Source organism: Gorilla gorilla, chromosome 22 (genome assembly GCF_029281585.2).
Source record: "Gorilla gorilla gorilla isolate KB3781 chromosome 22, NHGRI_mGorGor1-v2.1_pri, whole genome shotgun sequence".
NCBI lineage: Eukaryota > Metazoa > Chordata > Mammalia > Primates > Hominidae > Gorilla > Gorilla gorilla.
The window spans coordinates 15,739,774-15,751,245 of NC_073246.2; the positions used below are offsets into that span (position 1 = coordinate 15,739,774).

Here is an 11,472-nt window from a genome sequence, read left to right on the forward strand (position 1 = left end):
CAAACTGTAGGATGTGTTTATCTACCACTCCCCGCGAACAGTTGGATTTGGTCATTAAGAATCAACAGGACTTTTAACTTGGTGTCTGTGTGCACATGCGTGCACACATATGTATGTGTATATGTGCATGTGTGTATGTGTATGTGTATAAACTATGACAGATAAAACCATTTTGCTTGTGTAAGAATATGTAATATAACTTGTGCTTCTCATGAAGGAATTGCTTTTCTGTCTTCTGTGCTCAGTAGCTATCCTCAAACAATAATCTCTTATTTGTATGGGTGCATGCTGGTTCAGCTTTACAGTTCTTATTGCCATTTATTTATGGTACCAGAAAGGGATTGCTGAGTTCCTGGTTCTAAAGAAGTTACTTTCTTAGTGACACAAATCAATATGTAATACAGTTCACCCTTCAACAGCAAGGGTTTCAACTGCAGCGATTCACTTATATGCAGATGTTCTTCTGCCTCTGCAACCCAGAGACAGCAAGATCCACCTCTCCTCTTCCTCCTTAGCCTAATCAACCTGAAGAACTTGAAGACCTTTGTCAGGATCTACTTACACTTTATGAAAACTCAATATATCATTCCTGATGATTTTCTTTCTAACGGCTTCATTTCTCTAGCTTACTTTATTGCAAGAACACAGTATATAATAATGCAGCACAAACAAAATAGGTGTCCATCAGCTGTTTATGTTATCAGGAAGGCTCCCAGTCAGTGGTGGGCTATTAGTAGCTAAGGTGAAGGAATCAAAAGTTATACTCAGATTTTCAACTGCACAGGGATCAGAGTCCTTCACCCCCACATTATTCATGGGTCAACTGTAATTATTTGTTTACTAAATATAAATAATTTATTATAAAAATGAAATAGAAGATCCATTTGTATAACAAGTCCAATTTGTTATGATGTGACTATAGAGGAAACATACAACATACTAACTTAAAAATCTTTCTTATTTATGCAAAAATATTATATAGGATTTTAGGGATCATAAATAAAGGAATTTTTTCAGACAATAATGTTTGAGATTATAAGTTAGCTACAAATACCTTCTTAAATAAATCTGAATTTCAAACTAAAGAAGTTAAATTTTAAAAATTAATTTACATATGTATATACATATATGCACATTTAATTTACATATATATTTAAACTGGTCTTTTTTTATTAACACTACCTTAATCTTACATCTTACTTTTTACTTTCTTATCAAGAGTAGGACCACCAAGAGAAATAAGAAATACACTATCAGAAGTCTTACCTGGTTTGTCATTTTTAAGTATCATCTTTTTATGTTCCAAAATTTGTTGTTGAATTCTATGTATACAAAAGTAATAAATAAAATTGCTATTTTAATACTGAAATTAAAAATATTTACCAAACATATTAAATTCTAAAACCATTTCAGGCAATATCAGACCTAATATCAGAATTTTAATGTCCCATACACTTCAAATTTTTAAACCTTACAAGCTTATTAAGCTTATAATTAAAGAAGAAAAAAAGTGAAGTACTCATAAATGGAGGAAGCATAGCTCAGTAAATTAACTCTAGTTAGCTGGACATCATGTAACGTGTCCTGCACTCAGAATAAGTCCTCACTCTGTAACTAATAGATATTTTGTTTTCAGACAAGTTGCTTCTCTTAGGCTCCATGGTTTCTTCTAAAAAATAAGGATTTTGCTACCTTACTTCAGTAGGTTGTTAGGAAGTTGTAATAAGATTACATGTTTAAATGTTCAGGAAATAGTAAAGCAATGCAATGATTTATTCTTGAACTTTATTGCTTGGTGTGTGTTTTTCTATAAGTTCTAATATTCAATTGTTGCAGTTTTCAGAAAATGTTATTAAGTGCTAATTTTGGTTATTAGTTGTATTCTTTGTGGCTTGTAATTCAGGGCATTTTACCTAATTCATAACTAATCTGATTAAAATAGATTACCTAATTGTCTTCCATCACTAAGCTCATCAATCACACCAAAGACAGAAAACTAATAGGTGTCAAAACCTGGGCTTGGACAACTACCACTCCTTCTCTACCTCCTCAAACTCTGAGCCAGCAGATCTGTGCTAGGACGCTGGATCTCCATGGTCCTCTCCAACTAACAGACAAAACAAAACCCTGCTTTTATTGTTTTTCAGTTCCATGAAGGAAATGCAAGTTGACATTTTGTCATTTCCAAGACATGTACTAGCAACAAGTAACATCCCCTTATTACTCAGCTCTGCTGTTATTTCAGAGATCACCTTACATCAATAGTTTTATAATGATAATCACAATTTCAACATTGGGTGTCTTCTGTTTTGGTTTCACTCACACTGCTTCCTTGGAGCTACTCAACAAACAGTCAAATGACCTTCCCAGGACTATGCAAAATATGGAATGCTTTCTGAATTTATGTGCCATCCCTAGGCAGCAGCCATGCTTATCTGCTCTGTATTGATCCAATTTTAAAATATGTGCTGCTGAAACAAGTACAAAGCCCTGTTTGATACACTGATAGTCATGAGTCATGGATGAGGCTTAGCTCTGTTAAATCCAACTCACCTACTTTAGATTCAGAGAATTTTATTGAATGGCTTCCTGTGAGGTCGAATTTGAAAATATATTTAAAACTCCCAGAAGAGTTGTGATTAGCCCAGATTTTCATTATCATAGAGACACATTACTTGAGGGGCCAATTGCAAGTTGGTTCCCACTACTCGGTGGAAAGATAACATGGAACCTTCTGCTATCTAACCAAAGCTGCTCCACAGGATGTAAAAAAGCCTCAAGGTACAGATCTGATAGCAAAAGGGAAAGGGAACCCTAATCTCTTCCTGCAACATTATTTGAACATGCCTGACTGTTGAGAGCAATCCCAACTAATATTGGTTAAGGAACAGACAAACACAGGTCTCAAAGGATAACTTACCATGAATGCCTAGGCTAAGTCTAGCTAAGATGTGGGCTCCAAATAAGGTTTTTAGTGTAGGGTGAGGATCAACTTGCTCAATACTTGTGTGGGTAAAGCTAGGAGGCCTAGCTGCCAGATCAGGGTGCTGGGAACAATGACTAACATAAGTACATAAATTAATAAACACCGTAGCTTTGAACTCTATGTATGAATCACCACAAAAACTGAGGGGTCTGAATGAGTAAAGGCATCCTGGTGGCAAAGGTCAATCATTATCAGATTGCAGGACTGGTTACAATGGCAACAATACAGGAAGTGAGTCCATGGAAACAACAGAATGATCAGAATGGCCTTTTTCCCCCTTCTTCTGACTTGTAAAGAAAGATTGCCTTCCTTGGACTTAGGAAACCCCTTAGCTTCTTGGAAAATTCAAAGAAGGAAGACACAGGAGATAGCCCCAGGGGAAAATACAAGATTTTCTGCTAAATTGGACATTTCAAGACCCAATAACTAATTAGAAAAGTCAGGCCAGGCATGGTGGCTAGCACTTTCAGAGGCTGAGGCAGGGGGATTACTTGAGCTCAGGAGTTCAAGACCAGCCAGGGCAGCAGAGTTAGACCTTGTTTCAAGAAAAAAAAAAAAAAAAAAAAGAAAAGAAAGGAAAAGAAGTCAAAAGTGTGGCTCTTTTTATCCCATGCATGGGGATTATACTTAGAATAAAATGAACAACATTGAGATCCCTAGGGATAAAGGTCTGAAAAATCCTGAAAACATCTTGCACTCTACTTCTAACTAATCTAGACTTCTGCTTGATTTCTGGCTAAAAGGTAGACTAACTCATTGCTATTTCAAACCATCTGAACCAAACTAGGAACTCTCACCTAATGTGTAAGATGGAATAGTTACAATTATTTTAAACTTCAATTCAATATTAACTGGCCTTTTAACATAAACACTTACTTTGTCAAATGGTGAGAAATAGTGTAATCTTCTGCATCTTGTCCACACATGTCTTGAGTAAAGACATTAATATTTTGCTTAAGAAGGATGTTGACAATACCTGGTGAGTCATAGTGCACAGCAAGCATGAGGGATGTTCTAAAATAACAAAGAAATCACTCCACTCAAGAACTTTAATAAAGACTTTTTTAAATAGCTAGCTTGATACAGTTTACCAATTTAATATCCACCTGTCAGTGTAGACATAATAACATTTTGCATGTACTAGCTTGGGTCTATAAACATCTAGAGTGCTCAAGTGTTCATCTTTGTAAATTGTCACCAAGGCTAAAAGAAAACGACAACAAGGAACCCTCTTGTCCCACTGGGGTATGACATAATACAAGTTGCTAACTCATAGTCCTTTGATAGCCAAGAAACTGTGCTGAGGTCACTTATGTAAAGTAGGTAAAGATTTAGATGAAGATTTCCCCATTGCTTTCCTAGTCTGATATATTGTAATTTATATCAGCTAGGGGTCAGATAAGAGCTATCTGCAGACTGAAAACAACAACAACAACAATAATGATGATGATGACAATACTAGTAGTCATAAACTAAAAGTCCACACTTAAAAAATTAATAAAACTGGCCAGGTGCAGTGGCTCATGCCTGTAATCCCAGCACTTTGAGGAGCCAAGGAGAGCAGATCACAAGGTCAAGAGATCAAGACCATCCTGGCCAACATGGTGAAATCCCATCTCTACTAAAAATACAAAAATTAGCTGGGCATGGTGGTGCGCGCCTGTAGTCCCAGCTACTTGGAAGGCTGAGGCAGGAGAACTGCTTGAGCCTGAGAGGTGGAGGTTGCAGTGAGCCAAGATCACACCACTGTACTCCAGCCTGGCAACAGAGCCAGATTGCATCTCAAAAAAAATTTAATAAAGCTAATACAAAACCCTTTAGCTAATAAAAGATTACAGTACCAAAAACATCCAATTATAAATAACAAACACTCTGTATTATAGGAGAAGATGAATCCTACTATATATTGTTCTTTATGTTACTTAGTCCAAATATTTGCTGATCTGATTATTCATGGTGATATTTTTCACTATATGCCAATAATTACATTAATCTTCTTATTACTATTTCTAACTTGAGTGACTGTTACCACTCTAGAATACTCAGGTTTTATTTAAAAAGAACTACTGTACCATCTCAGGCTATCAACGGCATGTGTACTTGCTTTGTTTTTCAATAAAAATTCCACCATTTTCTCTTTCTTGCAAATTATAGCGAATAAAAGCGGGGTATCATTGTCCTATAAAAAAGCAGAAAAAATTCATAATTCAGAAAATTACATATTTCTCAACTGAACTGAAAATCTTCTCTAAGGTGCTTTGAACTTCAACATACAATACAGAAAGGAAGTAAATGAAAAGCAGTCCCTTCCTTCTCACTCCTCTGTGCTTTCTGATGTGCTGCTCTTTGCCTTGCAAACAACCCTCCTCTGTCTCCCCGGATTAACTGTGGTCATTGCCAAAACTCACTTTAAACATTTACCAGTCCCAAGAATCCTTGCTTTGATCACAGCACTTAGCATGGTACATTGTAATCATTTCACTGTTTCCCACTGAAACCAAGAGCTTCTTGAGGCAAGGGCTGTATCTTTTGTCTCTATAGCCCCAAAACCCTAAAACACAGTAGGAAACATTATAAGTTTTTTACATAAATTAATGATCTAAATTATTCTCACTAAAGCAGTGTTTCTTAAAATATATTCCAAAGAATATTTGCTTTACCAGAAGTATTATACCCCAAGAGAAAGACTCCATGACCATCTGCATTTGAGAAGTATTATAAAACTGTATGTTATGTCCAATAATCAAGAAATCTCTTGAATTTTACCTAATCCCCATTTGACAATACTATTTGTGGCAAACATTAACATTTGAGGAATTAAGAGTTTTAGGGGTACAGTTGCCAGAGCTTCCCAATGCAGGTTGAGGTTTCTTCTGGGTGGTACAAACTTGCTTGATTCACTTCTATCAATGGTGTCAGGATCCCAGATGCCAATGTCAGGCACTCCTGCTCCAAATGGGTCACTATGGAAATGAGCTCTGAATTAAGAGAGATTGGCTTCAAATGCACTTATTTTCCTTATTATTAAATAGTCCATGGGTTTTTTTCCCTAATACAAGAGAATGGATTTTTATCTTTACTGATAGAAAGCTCAGTATGTTCTGTGTAAGAGAAATAGGTTTAAAAAACTGAAGAACAAATATTTAAAAAACCAAAGCTCAGTAAGAAATACTATTCTCAATTATAATGGTAATCCTGGGACCCCAGGGCAGCTCTACTTTTTAAATCCATTTTTATTGGCTTCCACTTAAAGGGCTACTTAAAATTATTTTTTATTTTAGACAAAATATAAATCAGAATTAAAAACATAATGGCTTATCAATAAAAGTTCTCATACTGATCCACATGAATTATTTCTGGCATAATAAAAGCCAGTAAGTCACTTGCATTTTTAAGGAAGAGCACTGAGGAGAAAGATGTAATGTCTGCAATATTCATAAATTATCCAACTATAACCAGGAATAACCTAAAAAGTCTTCTAGGCATTCTTATGGGCAGATAATTATTTGTGGTGTATACATAAAGAAAAGAGTTTAAAAACTTCTAAATTCTAAAATTCAACTCCATAACTGAGGGATTTGTATACTCTATAGACTATATATTATAACAAATATGCACTGACTTAAAAACCTTGAAATCTTTATCAAAATATACTATAACATAGGAATTGTAAACTTCAAATACTTACAAGGACAAAGGAAGGTTGCCTGAGTAAAGGAAATACTAAGGGGGGCACGGTAGCAAACTGGAGAATACATGCCTTCTCTAAAGGGGCAACCTCTGCACAGCAGACCAAACAGTGATAGAAACTCAGGGGACACCAGATTTGATTTTTTAGAATAAGCCTGAAGTCCAGATTTCTACACCAGTCTTCTAAATTTTACATGTTGCTTCAACTTATAGAGGCAAACAAACAAATCTGTGTACCACATTAGGATATAGCCCTTGTGTTTTTATATTTGCTATTAATATGTTACTAAATGGTTGTGTATAGTCCAAGTATTTGCATGTAAAATATTTTCTTTCTCTAGTATCATATGTTTTACCAAAAAATCAGGCTCTCATATATAATAAAAATTGCTAAAAAAAAGACTCATGATACCTGCTTCAAGAATTTTTCCAACATTTATTCCTTTAAAATATATTTGTATATAATTTTCCCAGATTGTTAACCAAATAGATAATTGGTTCATAGGACTGCTAAAACTAAATTGTTAAAGAATTCATATGTGTATTTTTATTAACTCCATGGACTTCAGTGTTTAAAACTGACATTTTGGTTATGCCAAAGCTCTATAAACTTAACAAACGTACTGAGCTAGTTCATAATACAACTTCAACTAAAAAAAATAGTTTAGGATTTGCTACTATTCTAATTGAGAAAGCCCAACTTGTAATGAACATTTGTTGACACGTAATCACGTGCATGGTGGCAAAGGGACATCAAATCATGAAAGGGTCAGCCTCTACTTATTGAAAGATTATGCATAAGCAAATTTCTAAAAACTCTGAATGTCAGTGAATGATTAATGATGGGAAGGAAAGGTGTTATTCTGTAAGCTGAGAGATATTGCCAGTAATATTTCCTTTCACTTCCCAGTCACAAATGTAGAGAAAGACAGATAAGTCAGGCTAATTTACTGAAAAGGAGAACTTTGAAGGAAGTAGCACCTATCAAATGCCAATTCTTCTAGAGATTTCTTACGTTTTTGAGATACAGAAATTTATATGTTGCACTTATCTGTTCTGGGGTTCTTAATCAGGAGTGTATCCTAAACTTGAGGGGTTTTGTGTGTGTGTGTGTGCTGTTATTGTTGTTAGAGGCAAGAGTCTCACTGTTGCTCAAGCTGAACTTAAACTCAGGCTCAAGCTGGGACTACAGGAACATGTCACTGTGCCCAGCTTCAAGAAAACGTTTTTAAAAATGTTCAGGCCTTATTAGGTCTATTACATCAGAATCCTCAGGGGAAAGCCTACGATTGTAGATTTTTAACAAAATGTCCTCAGGTCGCTGTAATGCACAATTCTGAGAATTAGTGCAGCAATCACTTCAGTCTCATCTCTCACCCGCATGGCTAGTTCCCTTTATCAGTTGGACATGTGGCCAAAAAGAGAAAAGAGTAAGAGATAGTGTCATTTATTAAAGCTCCAGTTAAGTTTCCTGGGTATGGGTAGAACACAAACAAGTAAACTCAAAATCCCACTTGATTTTGCTATTTACAAGCTCCTTATCTCCCACCTTCCCACCAAGACATTCTAGGTTTGAGAGGAGTCTTTAGACTCTTATCTAAGTGGCTGTTTCTGCCAGGATGGGCAATAAGTCAGTTAACAATTTGTTCCACCTTCTGCTGAAGTGTTTCTCAGTTCACCACCACATATTCACTGCCAATCTGGTTTCCTCAAAGTCTTCCTAAAATTCATCTCTAGGCAAGTTTCAACTCACTCTCATTTTCAAACCAAAAATTATTAGACCCAAAGCTAAGGAGCACCTTGTCTCAACACATAAACTGGAAGAACAGCAAACTAAGAGAAAAAAAAAAAACTCTTCATAGCATTTTCCCTCATTACCTAATTTCCAAGTGACCTGCATATTTCTGATTGCTCCCCTTTTCCCTTCCCATTTTTCCCTCTTAAGCCCTGTGCCACTGAGAGATGATACATCAGTTTTTCAGAAAATTATCAGCAGCAGCAACATGTCCACTTATTGTAAGTTGCTTTAGTTTTGTTTGAGTTTTAAGATAAAGCCTATTTCCAGGGCATATTTTCTTTCCTGTGTTGTTTTATGCTAATTAGGGGGAAAAAAAGGAAAGATAACCCTGCATAGAAAAAAAGTTGAAAAGGTTTTACCTTTAACAAATTCACAAATATTTTCCAAAGTGTGTTTTATAAAGCTGTACCCTTTAATGCTCCTTTAAAAGTATCAATATTTAAAATAAAATCTTAGACAATTATTTCAAAATAATTTGCATTTGCATTCAGGGAATGGTTGAGCTTCCAAATATAAAAAATTGACCCTTACCTATGTCAATGTTAAAACAAATATTTTGGAAAGAAAGTTGATTGATCTATACCTTGTCCAGTGCTTCAATATTTGCACCATGGAAAAGCAGTTTTTCTGCCAGTGAGGTGCTCTCACTATACACAGCATAATGGAGAGCAGTGTTGCCGTAGATATCCTTAAGGTTTGAATTGGTGCCATGTTCCAGCAGAATAACGGCACAAGACTCTTCCTGGCAATGGACAGCCTGTCTATATTAGACCAAGAAACAGATAGTAAATTCTAAGAAATTCAAAATACACATTCCATAGGTTTCACCAACTAGTTATATTTAATTGAGATCAATTTATTTTAATTCTATATATGCAAATCAAATCCATGTCATGCTAAAAGAGTTGGCTCTAATATACCTGTATCAAAGGCGTTCTATTTTCTTTGTCACAGATATCAATCTGGCATTTTCTGCTAACCAGGAGAGTGACCACTTTCACATGGCCACTGGCACAGGCCAAATGTAGAGCAGTTCTACAAGAGTAAGAGGACTTTTTAGGAAACTGTAGTGCGACATCTCAAAACACACAGTGTTTGAGACTCTGACTCAAAAAAGAAAAAGAATATAATGAATACCCTCTAAAATGAAAACACACTTTTCATCTGAATATATATATATATAATATAGTTAATATTTTTCAAGTAAGCTCTCTTTTGTTATTTTTTTCTGAAACACAGGCAGTTTTAATTTTTAGTTTGCTAAATCAACCTTCAGAATGTCTGCTTATGAGGTCATTCTTAGGAAGGCTTTTGTCAACATAAAGTGTACCTGTAAAATATGCATTTGTGTTTTCTTCTGGTACTTTACTCATTTTCATATGTAAAAATTTCAATCTGTATTCCATCAGGAACTCATGTTTGTGACATAAAATTTCATTAGTTTTCCTCAAACAGCAGACATTTTTTCGTTAACAATTCATCCTTTCCTACTCATTAATCCTTACGTATATCTTACATAATTTCAGTGTTTCTGGGTTGCCTATTCTGTTCTATGCGTTTGTCTTTTCAGCTGTTAGTAAACAATTAATTGTAGAAATAGCACATTTTGATATCTAGAGGAGCAAGTGTTTTTTCACTCCATTATGAAATTTTTTTAAATGTCATCACAATAGTGAAAGACAGCAGGTGTCATACAAAAATGTTAAAACCTTGATATTTTCATTCGGTCTATGTAAAATTGATTAACACAGAAAGAGCTCACATTTTGGGAAAAATGTGCCTTCCCATTCAAGAACACAGAACCCACCTCCCACTTCCAAGTTTCTCTCTAAGAACCTTCAATAAAGAACCTACCTACACAGCGGGATACGGATGTAAAACGGACAGTTTTATCTGAGAACTTTTCGCCTACTGAAAATAACTCACGGTATTTTTGATAGGGGAATGAGATCTCTCATTAGGCACCTCCTATAATGTATATAAACCATGTTTTAAACGTGTACGTTAAAATTAACAACACCGTATATGTTTAACTTTGTGAGTTAAATCACTCAAATTCTCCACCAACTGCTCCAGCCAGGGAATTATAAGGGATGGAAAACAGCTGAGGGTCCGTTTGGCTCCGCCGCTCAGAGGGTGCCCGGCGACCTCCAAGGCCCCCGTCCCAGGGGCTGCCGGAAAGCCGGACTTGGGGACCCCCTGCCACCCCGGGCTGAGCCCCCGCTACCTGTGCTGCTTGTCCAGGGCGTCCAGGTCTCCGCTCCTGCGCACCAGACAGCGCTCCATCTCCGCGGCGTCGCCCTTCACAGCTGCCTTGTGGATCTTCTGCAGTTCCGAGTACCGGATTCGGTACCCGGAACCCGTGTAGAGATGGTCTATGGAGCCCAGGACCGTCTGGCCCCTGCGGCTCCTGAAGCCGAACAACTTCGTGGTGGTGACTTCTCAGACCCCCAACCACCGGCTCTTGAGAAGGGGCAGCTCCCTGTCACCTTTTCACCTCCCCCCCCGCCCCCGCCGACCCAGCCCCAAATCCCCTATCCAACCCCAAAACCTGGATCCAACCCCAAATCCGCGATCCAACCCCCAATCGGCGATCCCAAATCTATTATCTAATCCAAAATCCGCGATCCAGCCCGGTCCACCACAGCCTTCAGCAGCGACACTCGCAGCCTCCGACCTCTCAGACCGAGTGAGCCTCGCAAAGCCGTTGGGCGCGCGCCCGCACCGCGGTGGCCGCCCGGCTCCCGGAAGTCCCTCGGAGGCGGCACGCGCTGGCAGGTGGGGCTGCAGCTGCGAGAGGGGGCGGGCCTGGGAACCATCGCGGGTATGCGGGCCTTGCCATTCTCAGGATTCCTGTGGAAACGCTGTGCGCTCGCTGCGCTCCAGGAGCAGGAGCAGTAGGAGGTCGCCCTCTAGAGTCTGGAGCCTGGGGAGAGAAGGAAGGCTCCTTTGTAGGCCACTGGTGTTGCTGAAACCTCTGCCGCCACCTGCAGGGCAT

The 11,472-nt window shown here is 37.6% G+C and overlaps 1 non-coding gene and 1 pseudogene across 1 annotated transcript; both read right to left on the reverse strand.

Moving 5' to 3' along the window:
* The window catches only part of LOC101138104 (ankyrin repeat domain-containing protein 18A-like), a 69,497-nt pseudogene extending 58,025 nt beyond the window's left edge, over positions 1–11,472 (reverse strand).
* LOC115933458 (U6 spliceosomal RNA) lies at positions 2,378–2,484 on the reverse strand. Its single transcript, XR_004069299.1, has one exon. It is a non-coding gene; the product is annotated as a U6 spliceosomal RNA (small nuclear RNA).